The sequence below is a fragment of the Hemicordylus capensis genome, chromosome 1 (assembly GCF_027244095.1).
Source record: "Hemicordylus capensis ecotype Gifberg chromosome 1, rHemCap1.1.pri, whole genome shotgun sequence".
In the NCBI taxonomy this organism is placed as follows: domain Eukaryota; kingdom Metazoa; phylum Chordata; class Lepidosauria; order Squamata; family Cordylidae; genus Hemicordylus; species Hemicordylus capensis.
In genome coordinates this window covers 443,546,690-443,562,724 of record NC_069657.1, presented here as the reverse complement: position 1 = coordinate 443,562,724, position 16,035 = coordinate 443,546,690, and the positions used below count along the sequence as shown (strand labels likewise).

The window sequence follows — 16,035 nt, the reverse complement described above, 5'->3', positions numbered from 1 at the left end:
AACCAGAAGGTTACAAGTTCGATCCTGACCAGGGGCTCAAGGTTGACTCATCCTTCCGAGGTCGGTAAAATGAGTACCCAGAATGTTGGGGGCAATATGCTAAAAATCATTGTAAACCGCTTAGAGAGCTTCGGCTATAGAGCGGTATATAAATGTAAGTGCTATTGCTATTGCTATTTACTGTTGGTTGAGGTACGGTAGAGGGTGAAGAGAATTAACAAAGTGAGAATTAAAGGTAACAGGAACCCAAAGAAGAGAGCCTTGTAGAGGTTGAGTGGTACTGTGACATCAAGTGGCCATCTTGGGTGCTTCCATGTGAGATCTGTGGCTTCCAGGCAGGAGCTGGTGAGTAAAGGGAGAACGTCTGGAAGGAGGCAGAGCTGCTGACATCTCCATCGCCAAGGTGAGGGGACCATTCTCAGAGGAATTCCTGAGGCCTGTAAATTCGTGAGAAGAGGTGCTACTTACTGTGAGACAGAAGTTCCTCCCCCTCAGCAAGACTGCATAGATTGCCAGGCCCTGCTTAGTCTTCAGGAGGCTACTTATGACAAGGCTGAGCTACCTAAAGGCCAGAGGCTGCTGGAAAGGCATGAGCCCTAAGACTCCAATAAAGCTGCAAAAGGATTGTGGTACATGCAGACTTTGACAACCAGACTGGGGCACTTTACTCTTTGCATCAATGTGGAAATTTGCCAGAAGAGGGGGGCTGTTCTCCACTGCACATCAGTACTACTCAATGATGCCGGCCAAAAGGCAGTACTGCAGCTATGAATTCAGTGGTTGTGTGATGACCCATGGGAACCAATAAGATTTCATTTTGCTTTATAGAGCCTCAGATATTTGCCTCACTACACAGCCTGTATCGCTTGTTGCTTGAGCTATAGATTAAAGTACCTTCTACCTTATGTACATTGATTACCCCAGTAATCCATGAGTCCTAAAATTCATAGGAACATAGGAAGCTGCCTTATACCGAGTGAGACCATTGGTCTATCTAGCTCAGTACACAGACTGGCAGTGGTTTCTTCAAGGTTGCAGGCAGGAGTCTCAGCCCTATCTGGGAGATGCCAGGGAGGGAACTTGGAACCTTCTGCTCTTCCCAGAGTGGCCCCATCCACTAAGGGGCATATCTTACAGTGCTCACACGTGGTCTCCCATTCAAATGCAAACCAGGGCAGACTTTGCTTAGCAAAGGGGACAATTCATGATTGCTACCACAAGACCAGTTCTCCTCCTTATTCCTTCCATATTCTACAGGGGGGGAATGTTTCAAATGCTGGAAAAAAGAAAAGGAAAAAAGCAACAGCAAACAAAAATTGTTCAAGCAGAATGAAGCACAGGAATTAAGTGCACTTATGCAACAATATCTGACATCATATATTCTGATCACAGAAATCTGGATTTGTAGTGCAGAATACCTGAACCTCTGTTCTTTTAGGCTGCCAGGAACTAGAAAATTACACCCCAGAATTAAGTGTGTTAAGACATAAGATGATCAAGAGCACAGAGGAGAACTAATGGGTGAAGTCAAAGAGCTTAATGCTTCCATAAGACATCTAAAAAGACCGGGAAGTGCAACTCACCCAGGCCCCCCTATTACTTAGGAACTTGAGAACAATCCAGCATGGTAAGCAATTCTGCCAACCGACTGGTTTCTAAAAACAGAAACAAAATAGTAAATAGTGCATCAGAATTCTTATTTTTTTAAAAAAAATAAACCGCAAAGATGTCACCTGCCGAGTTTTTGATGTCGCAGATACTGCATCAGGAACTGATTGGATAATAATCAGGCACCATCAGTTCCTAATGCATTGCCTTCAGCATCTAAACAAGCATCAGCGAAATTCTCTAACAGATGCAGCTGTAGTGTGGTGGGACAACTCAATGAAACACAACAAGCAGTTGCAAAACTGAGCTGATCCTTCACAGTTTCATGTTGCAAAGCACTGTGGGAAGGGGAAAGAAATTTTGAGCCAAAAATCCCAGCAGCCTTAACTTCCTGTGACACCAGCATTGCTTTTCTGCAGCAGGCTGAGCTCTGGGCTTCAAGGGCGCCATCTAGGCTGCAGTACCAGCTTGCCTGCGCGTCTAGTCAGCTGATCCCCAAGGGCCAATCCTGGACCACCAGGCCCTATAACAGCCCAGCCTCAACGTGTAATCCTTCATCTGAGCTAATTTGTCTGCGGTGTGAGGATGCTACCTAAGTTCCAGATCCCTTTCTCTTGTTGCTGCTTAGCTTCTTGACACTGTTGCTTTTTTGTTTTAAAGGTGCACCAGCCTCAAGCCCCTCTTCTTGTGGACTGCCATGGTGCTTGACTGATGCCTGTTTTAGACCTTGCACCTGCTTCTGGCCCACTTGGGCTAGCAGGCAGCTCACCAAAAACCTGCAAACTGACTTGTGGAGCTTCACCCTTGGGAGACCTGAAAAGAACTCCAGACACCTTGTGATTCCCATAAGCTGCCCTGAATCGTTCCTGATCCAGGCAGTTTACAGGGTCAGCCCTGAGTAGCTCTAGTAATATAGCAGCATCAAGGGCCTTCAGATTATTTTTCTGGAATTGCTTAAAATAGAGGTGATGCTGTCCAGATGTGGTGGAGCTTACAAACAATATTCACATTTCCACCTCCTTCGACAATCTCTTTGGATTCACAACTCCTAAATTTTTCTCCCTCTATTTGTCCTGACCCTGTTTTGGTGAATTGTGACATCATCCCATGATTTGTCATACAGCTAATCTCAGAATTTGTATTTTGGTAAGTATGATTCTTCCCCACCGAACCCTGCCACCCTTTCTCTCTCGTTCTTTCATTTCACGGGTTTGAGATTTGTGATTCCCACTCGCACCCCGCCATAAATTTCTACTTCCTTTTCTACAGAGAACAATATTCAAAGTGGCGAACAGGATATCGAAGGGTGCCATTCTGTGCACAGTTGTCTGGGAGTAAACCCCACTGAACTGCATTAGTTTGTAAGTGTACAGCATATGAAATTTGCCATCATTCTCATGAAACAAACATTTTTTTAAAAAAATGCAGATTATGAAACTTCATAGCAGCAGGAAGTGAACAGATTAAACATTTCAACAAAAGGACTACATGTTATATTGTAAATAGCTTTGAGATTATTTTAATGAAAAGCAGCATATAAATCAAATAAATAAATAAATAAATAAAATAAAATAAAATAAGCAAGCCTGAAAATTTTACAAAATGGAAAAATCTCTGGGATTTCCACCCATACTTTGCTTTTCTGTGGAAAATTTTCCATTTCTAAAAAAATATTCTTTAATAATATTCATTAGTAACAGGGAATAGATGCCAATGCAATATTAATACCAATTAATAATAATAATAATTTGTATTATTACTAATACAATTAGTAGTAATACTAATTGATGGCTGACTTCCTGACTAATGAAGCACTTTCCATTTCTAAAAAAATATTCTTTAATAATATTCATTAGTAACAGGGAATAGATGCCAATGCAATATTAATACCAATTAATAATAATAATAATAATTTGTATTATTACTAATACAATTAGTAGTAATACTAATTGATGGCTGACTTCCTGACTAATGAAGCACTGGTGCAACAGCAGAAACACCAGTGCTTCTGAAGAGTTCAGCTAACTCAGCTCCATTCTGCCTCAGTGGTCAAGGAAAATTTCAGTGACTTCATCTTCATCAGGAAGTGCTCTGTGCCACCTCAAAAAATATGTTTCTGAGAGTCACACAGCCCTCGGGAATATATTTTTGGGTCACACAGAGGGCTTCCAAGGGAAGGGGAGACAGTTGAAATTCACACACACATACACACTGGACGCATTTGCATGTAATGCGGAACTGCAGTTGAAAAGGCCTGTGGTTCCACAGACGTTGCATCCAAATATGCAGGGAACCGCAGTTGGGCGAGGCGACAAAACCAAGGGTTCAAGATTGGAACTCCAATCTGAACCCTGGGTTGAATTAAGTTTCATGGCCTCCACCCAAGGTTCCCAGCAGCACTGATCCTCCCTCACAAACTTCTCCCACAACTCCAGTCCAATTGGCTGTGCAAGCCATCCTTCTGTCAAGAAGGAAGCCCACACAGCCAGATCCCTTGCCTCTTGCTGACTGCAGAGAGTCTGCTCTTCTGAACATCCAAATTCAGATGGGAGAGCAGGGGGAGAGGGTGTGGGCTCCAGTGGGCCCACAGTTCCACATTACATGCAAATTTTGCTTCTCCCACTGCAAAGGAAGAAGGAACTGCTTCTATTACTTACCTATTACTGCACTGTGTGTATTTGCAGAACAGCATAAACAGCGTCTTTCCTTCCACTCATTGTTTGTGGATCCAGCCCACTGGCTGCAGTTTGGCGTTAATGGCTCTTCTGTTGTAGTGTGACGCTGTTTCTTTATGCCTTTGTAGTTATTTAGTTATTGAGCAGCATTTCTCAGCCACCGGAGAATGTAAATCCATTGGCAATCGGAGCCTGAAATTCAGCCCTGACTAGTAATCCCTGACCCTAGGGTTAACATGGAAAGGTTGACATCCATGTAAGAGTTAACATACCAGGGTTCTCACTAGAATTGAGTCATGGATTGCATTGTGTAATGCAACCCTTTGGCTTTTATTTGGAGGGGTCAGAGACAAAAGGGGGGAACTGGCCCCCCATCTCACTTTATTTCAGCCCCACCCCTATTTTATGTGTGAATGGGGCAGATAAGTGAATGGCTGCTCCATCGCCAGTGTCCCCTGTAACAGGGATTCCCAGATGTTGTTGACTACAACTCCCAGCATCCCCAGATGCCTAGCCTTTGGGCTAGGGATTATGGGAGTCGTAGTCAACATCTATGAATCCCTGTTACAGGGAACACTGGCCTAGTTTGGCCTTTACAACAAGTGTGAGTGTGTAACGTTAGTCTGCAGAGCCAGCAGCAGGGCCAACCCTGGCAGCAGGACAGAGCAGAGATCTGGTTTGCGGGGACTAGAGACAGGGCTTTTTCAGTTGTGGCCCCTTGGCTTTGGAACGCCCTCCCTGAAGAGCTTTGCCATGTTCCCTCCCTCAGTGTTTTTTAAAAAAACAACAACTAAAGACACACCTTTTTAAGGAGGCTTTTTAATGCTCCATCTTTGGTTATATCTAGTAGGTTCTTTAGTTTTTAGTTTTAATAATTTTCCGTTTTTAGCTTTTAAAATAACTTTTAATTTGAACTTCATACCGATTGTGGTTTTTAACCTGACTTTTAACTTGTTTACTCAATTTGGTTAATTTTATTACTTTTATTGCATCTATTTTATTGTTGTGAGCAGTCGTGTACTGGATGGACAGGGTATAAATATTTTAAATAAATAAATAAACAAATAAACAAATAAACAAATAAAACAAAAGCATCCTCTAGCAGTTGCTGGTGCCCCAATGCCTTTACAAGGCCCACTGCAGATAACTGCCCAGGGTCCCCCCCACCCCCACCCCACCACAATCCAGGACCCTTCTCAATGCCGGGCAGCAGGAAGCCACCATGTTTGTTTCTCACAATTCCCTGTCCTAATGCTGCTGCTCCAGGGTATTGTGGGAAATTAACACGGTGGCTTCCTACCATCCAGCACAGAGAGGAGTGCCACTGCTGCTGCTGCCCAACCCTGCTGCCCTAACATAGGAGGGGCCCCACAAAGGGCACTTCACTGAGGTGTTCCCTCGAAGCTAGAGTCGTCCCTGAGAGGGAGCCACAGGTCACCCACCCCCCCCCCCCGATTCTTTCCAAGAGTGTCACAAACTCCTACCACCTATGGAACTTATTTTATTTATTTATTTATCTACTGTATCTATCTATCTATCTATCTATCTATCTATCTATCTATCTATCAGATTTGTACACTGCCCCAAACTTTCATCTCTGGGCGGTGGCATCTTTGCCACAGGTTGGCAAGTCCTTTATGTTCTCAGTCGCCCTTTATGTTCACAATTTCCATCCTCCACTTTCTGCAAGATTCAGCTGGACCATAAGAACATAAGAACAGCCCGGCTGGATCAGGCCCAAGGCTCATCTAGACCAGCATCCTGTTTCACACAGTGGCCCACCAGATGCCGCTGGAAGCCACAGTTGAGGGCATGCCTCCTCTCCTGCTGTCACTCCCCTGCAAATGGTATTCAGAGACATCCTGCCCTTGAGGCTGGAGGTGGCCTATAGCACCCCGACTAGTAGCCAATGATAGGCCTCTCCTCCATGAAGTTATTCAAACCCCTCTTAAAGCCATCCAGGTTGGTGGCCATCACCACATCTTGTGCAATATGCAAAAGGGGTGAGACAAGGGCCATTCATTAACTGTTTTGTGTTTTACTTTTGAAAGGCCATGGAGTGCCTCTTCTGGTTTATAAGATGCAGAATGAAGACACCCAAAAGCCACATGACATCACAGTCCACCTCCCTATTGGCTGCCCATCAGATGGTGTTTGCATGCAAATGCATATTCCAGTAAGAGGTTGAAATCAGTTACACCCAAGAAATTTGCTCCAGGGATGCCCGATCAGAGGCAGTGGTGGATGAGTCACCAGCCATGAAGGCCGGGGAGCTCTCCAGCTCTCCTGAAGCCATGTCCCCTGTCCCCTAGGGTGGCTCAAGGCTTGAGCAGACCCACAGCCCTCATCTTTCATCCAATCCATTGGGAGCTACGACTGATTGTCTAAACCAGAGCTGGCCTACACAAAGCACATAGTCAAACTGTGACTCACTGAGACCATTCCAAGTGTGCTGTCACTCCACGGCTGTCATGTTTCTCATACAAATGTCAGGGCTAAATCCTGATGCTCTGTCCTGCAAGGCAGGGAGTGTCTTCTGATCAAGGACTGCATGAGAGCTAAATGTTCAGAGGTAGTATTTCTCTGGACACCAGGCACTGGGGGCAAGAACCAAAGAGGTGCATCGGTACATAAATTGTGGCTGGGGGTGGATGAGAGTTGTATTTCATCACCATCTGGTGTACCAAAGGTTGGGAACCCCTGGTGTACACTGACTGGCAGAGGCTCTCCAAGGTCTCACGCAGGGAGCTTTCCCAACCCTACCTGGAGATGCTGCCAGGAATTGAACCTGGCACCTCCTGTGTGCAAAGCAGATGTTCCACCACTGAGCCACGACTCCATCCTCAAACTGTGGTTGTCTTCATGCCTTGCTTTGTAGGCTTTCCAGAAACAAATAAACAAAAACACAAAAAAACCAATACTGGGCTAGATGGGCCATCAGTCTGAGCCAGTAGGGCAGTTCTTATAGTCTTAAGGAAAGTGAAAGGCAGAACTCCATTGAGCATATCAAGTTGCCTGCCGCACAGTCAGGCCATGGGTCCATCTAGCTCAGCATTCAGTTCTCCAGGAGTTCCCAACCTTCGGTCCTCAGATACTGTTGGAACATAGGAACATAGGAAACTGCCATATACTGAGTCAGACCATTGGTCTATCTAGCTCAGTATTGTCTTCACAGACTGGCAGTGGCTTCTCCAAGGTTGCAGGCAGGAATCTCTCTCAGCTCTTTCTTGGAGAAGCCATGGAGGGAACTTGAAACCTTATGCTCTTCCCAGAGCGGCTTCATCCCCTGAGGGGAATATCTTGCAGTGCTCACACATCAAGTCTCCCATTCAGATGCAACCAGGGCAGATCCTGCTTAGCTATGGGGACAAGTCATGCTTGCTACCACAAGACCAGCTCTCCTCTCCTGTTGGACGACAGTTCTCATCATCCCCAGCCACATGGCCAGCTGCCGATGATGGGAGTTATAGTCTAACAACATCTGAGGACCCAAGTTTGAAAACCCCTGTTCTTTCTATGACTGGCAGCAGCAATCCAGGGTTTCAGGCAGGGGTCTTTCCCAGCCCTACCTGGAGATGCTGCCAGGGATTGAACCTGGGACCTTCTGCATGCAAAGCAGATGCTCAGCCACTGAGCTACAGCCCCATTGCCTATGGTTCTTTTTCTCCCCACCCCTGTATTTTAATCCTCAGAATATATCTCAGTAAGCTCAGATATAGTAAGACTATTTACACATTACATTGAACGTATGTATTGCTGTCTGTACATGTACACATATTTTCATGTGCACATATGTGAAAGGCTGGACATGCATTCATTTCAAACATGAATCCAGAGACTGGACGCCTCAAATGTAGGATAAAGCTTGTGCATACAGCTGGATGTGCAGGGAACACAGTGTGTGAATGAGCACACTGAACATGTGGAAAAAGTGGATAGAGAGAAATTTTTCTCCCTCTCACATAAGACTAGAACCAGGGGTCATCCCATGAAATTGATTGCCCAGAAATTTAGGACCAACAAATGGAAGTACTTTTTCACACAACGCATCATCAACTTGTGGAATTCTCTGCCACAAGATGTGGTGACAGCCAACAACCTGGATGGCTTTAAGGGGGGGTTGGACAACTTCATGGAGGACTATCAATGGCTACTAGTCTGAGGGCTATAGGCCACCTCCAGCCTCAGAGGCAGGATGCCTCTGAGTACCAGTTGCAGGGGAGTAACAGCAGGAGAGAGGGCATGCCCTCAACTCCTGCCTGTAGTCTTCCAGTGGCATCTGGTGAGCCACTGTGCGAAACAGGATGCTGGACTAGATGGGCCTTGGGCCTGATCCAGCAGGGCTGTTCTTATGTTACATGCATGCAGCATAATGTCTGAGGAGCACCTAGTGACTGGCCCAGGACCACATCCAGTAAATGTTATGGAGGGGATTTGGACCTGAGTTGTTATATTATTGTTGTTATGGGTGCTAGCCAGTAATTTCTTAATTTAGGCAGATTCCTGGCTAATAGTCAAGGATGCCTGGTTGATGTTTCCGTAATGGGAACTAATGGCTGGGAGCTTATCTGGAGATCTCTTGAGTGTTAGCCATCAGAGCTTGGAGGAGGGGACCAGCACCACCAAGCCTAAAGGGAGGGGTGTCATAAGGTGTGTGGGTGTGAAGAAAAGAGCAGCCTGCAGTTTTTGAGATGGACTGAAAGAGCTAACTCGGAGCTGGCTCACAGCCCCTGGGATGCATGAGTGTCTCCTTCTCTGGAAATCTAGCGTGTGTGGGTGGGTGGGTGTGTGCATGCATGTAGGCACATGCTGCTTGCTCCCAACTAATGCTCTGCTTGTATATTTGCAAATAAACCAAATATTACAAAAATGTCATAAGCCTCCTGTGGTCTCTCATCCAAAGGAAACCACTCACTGCTGTGCTTAGAACATCCCACCACTCTTTTTTGGGGGGGGGGGACAGGGACATGTAACATTATTATTACTCATATTTAAACCCTGCCCTTCCCTCAAAGAGGTCAGGGTAGTATACTTGGCTCCCCCACTGTTATCCTCACAACAACCCTGCAAGGTAGATTAGGCTAAGAGAAAATGGCTGGCACAAGATCACCTAGTGAGTTATGTAGCTGATTAGAGATTTGAACCTAAAACTCCATCATTTGATGGAACCTAAAACTCCATCATAGATTCTCCAAGGCTTCCCTTTCCTACTGACTTCACAAAACAGCATTATTGTATTGTCCATAACAGCGGGGGGCGGGGGAGAGAAAAGGTGAGCAGTGTGTGTTGAAAGAAGCCATGCTGTCTCTTCTTTCGACCTGGAGGCTCTTAAAGAGACAGGATGGTTCTCTGGGTTGCAGCTGTTGGGGTTTGTGATTATTTAGCAAAGTCCAAGGAAGTTACCACTCAAATTAAGGACTGCAGAGTTTAGTTGCTGCAGCTATTTAGCTAACACTCATGGAGATCACTGTAGAATCTAAACTAAATTGATTTATTGGTGAAGTACATTTGAGATAGGAAAGACCTATCCTATCTATCAGCTACATAATGAATTGGTAGGGAGAGAGAGAGATGTTTCCATCTTCTCTCTAGGAGGAAAGGAAGAGGACTGACTCACTACAGGAAGTACCTGAGGAGTCAAAGGAGGGGTCATAGAGCAGAGGCAAGCAGAGACAGGTAAGGAGACCCTCACTAGCTAACTCCGCTCCCAGTACCCCTAGTGGTCATTAGGGTAGTTGATGCAAAAGGTCAATGCACTGGAACTCCATCTTCAACAGCAACTTGTCCCTTGGAAACACTGGCTGATATACTTGATTCTTCATCTGCTGGTTACTCAGCACCTGCTGAGTGGAAGCTGAATATGTGAAGAGTTACTGTCGTGTTCAGGATAATATGAAAATTGAATGTGTAGTGTTGGATGCATGACAACTCACACCTCGTTGAAACATGCAGCAGAATGAGGCAGCAGAATTCTGGGGTGGTAATCTGGATTGTACCACTGCAGGTATTTGTCTTATGTCCTCTTGTGTTGTGTTTAAACAAAAGCAAAACACACCAAAAAAAACCCTCACTTCAAATAGGAAACTAGCACCATAAAGAGTGGACTGGACACCCTGGTCTTGAAAGTATTCTTATTTACTTGGGAGAACATTCAGAAATGGCTCCCTCCCATCTGCAACCTGAAGTGGTACAATCCACCCAACCACTCCATTCTGCTACATGTATAGACCCTGCAAGTCACCACTTGTTGTTGGCAGTCACAGAATGTGTGAGCCAGTCCTTGGATCAGGGCCAGCACTCTCCTCCATGCCATTATGAGTGGAAGCTGGTCTGAGGAGGTTGATTTGCATTTTTTGTTTCAAAACTTTCTAGTTTTCTAGAAAGTTTTCTAGAAACTTTCTAGTTTCTAGTCCTGGCCATGGCTCCTAGTACATTTGAACACATACAGATGGTGCCTGTAAAAAATCTCCATTGCAAACGAGACACGTGCCTCCCATGAGTAGCTTCCCTTTTCTGGTGGCTTTGCTCACACATCTCGGCTTGTCCATATCACTCTTTATCACTTTAAAGAGCATATACAGATTCCTGCGGCATAAGCAGAGTTGCCTAAACGCTATTGATCTGCATCCAAGGTTTTCACTGCAGAATCTGTTTTCTTTGTGTACAGTATAGTGGCTGGCATACAGAGCAAGGATGCCCTGATGCAGCCAGAGAGCAGCCTAACAGAACTTCCCAAAAATATGTCACCGTGGACTATGCAATCTTCAGGGACATATTTTTGGGTGGGACAGAGGGATTCCTGGGGGGGGGCGTCAAAAATGGCCCCTTCCCTGCTGAACCAGTACAGTTAGTTGGGGTGTTCTGTTAGGTTGCTCTCTTGCTGCACCAGAGCATCCTTGCATTTATTTGTTGTAGCCAAGAGTTCGACAGTAATCGTTCTTCATTGTTTGTTATATATTTTTTTAAAAAAAAAATTAAAACTTCTTTACCAGCTTGTATCTGGACTACTGTTGTGCTAATACAAAAGGAAATGTTGTGTGCACTTAAGAAGCTTGTGGAGCTGTGCAAAATTGTGATGCCCGGCCATGTGTGTAGCCACTAGTGGAAGATTTTCTCCAAGGCATTTGCATGGTTGTGCGATCTGTTGTATGACACACTGTGCAACTGTAGTCCAGAAAAGACTTCCTTTCTTTGTGCAACTTCATTGCACTCCCTGTGGATATGAGAGGATTCTCTTCCTTGGAGGCCTTCAGGAGAGCCCTAAAGACCCATATTTTTAGCCTGGCTTTTAATGATATCTAGTTTTAATTTTAATTTTAATCTGGTTGAAATTTGGTTTTTTATTTTAATTGTTTTATGATGTGTTTTTGATTTTAATGTAAACCACCCTCGCCCGCTTTAGGAAGGGCAGTATATACACTGAATGAATAAATAAAGTAAATAAATTGCACGTTGTCCTCACACTAGGGTGACAGCATTACACTTGAGCAACACTCGTCTGGAGATGGGCCAGTGTTGTTGTCTGTACAACATCCTGTTAGGTAGGCCATAATAAGAGCCAGCATGGTGTAGTGGTTAGAGTGCTGGACTAGGACCGGGGAGACCTGAGTTCAAATCCCCATTCAGCCATGATACTTGCTGGGTGACTCTGGGCCAGTCACTTCTCTCTCACAGGGTTGTTGTGAGGAGAAAATTAAGTATGTAGCACACCACTCTGGGCTCGTTGGAAGAAGAGCGGGATATAAAATGTTTTTTAAAAAATAGGCCCCATTTTCCAGATGGGAAACTGAGGATGAGCCAGAGCTGAAATCTGACCCTAAGGCTGCAATTCTGAGCACACTTACATGAGAGTATGTGCTATTGAACTCAATTTACTTTATTTTTGTGGCAATATGCCTCTTACACTCACAGGGGCTATTCACACGACCGTGCAAGCAGGTGGAAGGGAAGCTGGGCCAACTCACCTTCCCCCTCAGACAAGCGATCAAATGTTGCTGGAAGTGCGGACTGCACTCCTAGATGATCTACATTGTGCCACACAGCGTGGAGCTCCAGAATCTGGGCCCACGCATCCTGACCTCTGGATATCCCCAGTGCACCACGCGGTTGGGGGATTCCCCCTGGAGACAGGCATTCTAGTCACCCATCTCTGTGTCCACTCCGGCCGAACATAGCCTGAGTGAACACACAATGCCAGAGCTGGGGTTAAGGGCATGCTCGCACCTTTATCCCCAACTAAAGGGCAGGTTAAAAAGCTGGGCTAGGCGGTGCTGCCCCCACCCCCAAGGATCAGGCCCAATCCCACTGGCTCTCACACGCAGCCTAGCCCAGGCTAGGCTTCCCTAGCTTGGGATAGGTTGCTCGTAAGCAAAGCCTCATATTTTCTGGACCACAGTGTATAAGGCAAGCAAAAAACCAGTGTGGTTAGTGGGCAACATCCAAACTAGTTACTCATGACTAAGCACCATTGAAATCAATGGAAGAAGTTAATAATGTTAACTTGTAACTGGCCCTATCGACCCCCAGCACAGTACTTCCAGTGACTGTTGCTGGTGTCTATCTTATGTTTCTTTTTAGAATGTGAGCCCTTTGGGGACAGGGTTCCATCTTATGTGTTTGTTATTTCTCTGTGTAAACCGCCTCGAGCCATTTTTAGAAGGGCAGTATAGAAATCAAATTAATAATAATAATAATGATATCTATAACAACAGCAACAACATTGACAATAAAATTTTGGCATCCCAGGTCCTTGGGAAGGACTCAATGTCTGGATAAAACAAACCAGTCAACAACACCTGTCTGACTGTGTAAAATAATAATAATGATGATTAATGTAAATCCCACTAACTTCAATGGGATTTAGTCTAAAGTGACAATCAGTATGCTGCTCTCTGAAATTGGATGCTGTTTCAAATCCTAACAACCACGAAGCCCACTGAAAAACTTCGACCAGTCAATATTTCTTAGCCTAAACATTATGCAACACATTATGGACACATTATGTGAAGACCCAGCTCCTTTGAGAAGTCCATAATGCTGGGGAAAGTTGAAGGAAAGAGAAGAAGAGGACCACCAGCAGCAAGGTGGGTGGACTTGATTAGGACAGCAATGACTGCAACACTGAGAGACCTTAAAGGCCAAGCTGAAGACAGATCATCCTGGAGAGAATCTAGCTATGTGGCCCCTAAGAATCGACACCACCTTGACGGCACTTAATCAATCAATCAAACTACCTCACAGGATTATTATGAAGATAAAATTGTGGAAGCGGGACCATGTAATCATAGGTGGAATATAAATATAATAAAATAATTTCCTCTTGCAGACTTAGGGAAGCAAGATTTAAGGAGGAGAGTTGTTCTTGTGGTAGCGAACATGACTTGTCCCCATAGCTAAGCAGGGTCTGCCCCGGTTGCATATGAATGGGAGACTTGATGTGTGAGCACTGCAAGATATTCCCCTCAGGGGATGGAGCCGCTCTGGGAAGAGCAGAAGGTTTCAAAGTTCCCTCCCTGGCTTCTCCAAGATAAGGCTGAGAGAGATTCCTGCCTGCAACTTTGGAGAAGCCACTGCCAGTCTGTGAAGACAATACTGAGCTAGATAGATCAATGGTCTGACTCAGTATATGGCAGTTTCCTATGTTTCCTATGATCCCCAGAGGTTCTTCATCATCATCATCATCATCATCAATCATCATCCATTATTACGGTCACTGAGCACAGATAGTATAACACAACAAATCAATAACACATTCCATGCATATCAAATAATATGCTAACATAGTTAAAATATAATTGGAAATTTAGCCAAGAAAATGGTGCTACATATATTACAGTTTGAAGATAAGTAACTGTTTACAAATTACCTGTGTCCATCCAGTTACACTGATCTGTCTAGCTATCTGAACACACTGAACAAACATCTATCTGAACATACTAAACACACTAATCTAACCCATTGATTTCAGTTGGATTAATGATCATTATTGTCTGACTCGTTGGATTAATGATCATTATTGCCTGATGCCTCCACACAGATATTAACTTCAAACCCACCATCACATAGGAATAGGGGTCACCTCATGGCAAACCCTACTTGCAATAAGGCAAAACTTGGTTAATCGTCTTGGCGGGAGAAAGTGTTGTTTAATCCACTAGTGAAAACATATAGCCCAAATTTACAAGTTTCTTCTCTACCAAAAATAAATATACAGGCAAACCTCACTGTTCGCAAATCCGTCATTCGTGGTATCATGTGTGCTTGGTTGGGTAATTGACACCCGGCCTCATCATATGTGATTTTTAAAAGGGTTAATACAGGGTTAAATTTGTATATCCACAGGTTGGGGGTGGCCAGAAATGACCTCCGAGGCCATTTCTTCCCATCATTTTGTGATAAAGAGCCATTTAATATATTTTTTAAAATCAATCCAATTTTTCATGAGAAAATGGTACAGTTTGGACTTTGGGGCGGTGGGGGGGGATTGCTAGACCTCTGGAGACCTGCAGAGCATGGTAGGGCACCTTCCCCGCTATATTTAGGGCCATTTCCCACATTTCCCACCATTTGTTGAGCCTCCAGGAAACTAACCCCCCTGAGTCCTATTGACTATTCGCACATGATATGTGTGAAGTGCCTGACGGGATTCTGCAGGGAGAGCGGGCTTAGCCTGCTCTTCCCACAGTCAAGCAGTTGTACGTAGCTGGGCGGCCGAATCGGTCACCCACATGGCTGCCCCTGGAAGTCCCAGGATACCCTGTGTGAGCACGCGGGGCATCCTGGAGAGACCCCTGATCCGGGGAGGCTGCTTGCAGCCTCCCGGTTGGGGGTCTACTGGTGTGACGCCGCATGCCGCGATGACACGCAAGCAAAAAAATAAGGCTAACAAAGCGATCGCTAACCTCGTTTAAGGGGAGGGGGATTTAAAGAGGCTAGCTGCCGGGAGCCACATGACTCCCATTGCAGCACATGATTGCAGAAAAGCGGGCTGGGCTCCCTTCGCCTGCTTTTGGGCGATCGTGGGAATAGCCTCAATGACTCGGTAGCCGTGATTCCATTCTCCACGGTTGTAGCAGAGAATAGAACCCCCGTGGATACTGGGGTTCACCTGTACAAGCAAACAAGTAGGAGTTAACTTTTCACATTTTTTAAAGAAGTAAAAACATAAGGAAAATCTTATTCATCACTAACAATGAAAAAATTAACTTTTTGCATCATTCACATCAGTTCCCGTTTTCAATCCACAGGAGATCTTCCTTCTCACTCCTTCCAGCAAATTCCGCCCAGTCACTAATTATGAAAGAGGGAGAAAGTTTGCCAGCAAAGAAATTAATGAAGAAGACTCATCATTGCCAATTGACTTTACTACTAAGTTAATGGGAAAAATATGTGCAAGGAGAAGAAGATTGCCCATACACTCAGAGGAACATTACTGCAAAAAAGACAGTTATGAAATTGACATGCAACTGGCTTAATTTAATTTTAAAAGAGAGAGATTACTTGTACCAAGAAAACACTTGCAAAAAGATATAGTGCTACAATATTCAATCTTTCCACTAGAAAAAAGGCAAAAATTGAGAGGAAGGGTACATGGGTTTTGTACTAAGCAAATAATTTGCAATTGGGTGCAGAATTCAGCATTCTGAAATCCTTGGCTTCCATTTTAAAAAATACAGCAAGTCTCTAGTCCACATGAATGACAGATCCAAAAATAAAATTAAAGGTAACTAATGGTAGGGAAAATCTAGATCTC

The 16,035-nt window shown here is 44.7% G+C and overlaps 1 long non-coding RNA gene across 1 annotated transcript in view; it reads left to right on the top strand.

The window, feature by feature from the left end:
- The window catches only part of LOC128323387 (uncharacterized), a 111,872-nt gene extending 96,089 nt beyond the window's left edge, over positions 1-15,783 (top strand). The window contains exon 6 of the long non-coding RNA XR_008306245.1: positions 15,530-15,783. This is a non-coding gene — a long non-coding RNA (uncharacterized LOC128323387). The remainder of the gene's footprint in view (positions 1-15,529) is intronic.
- Positions 15,784-16,035: the final 252 nt, after the last annotated feature.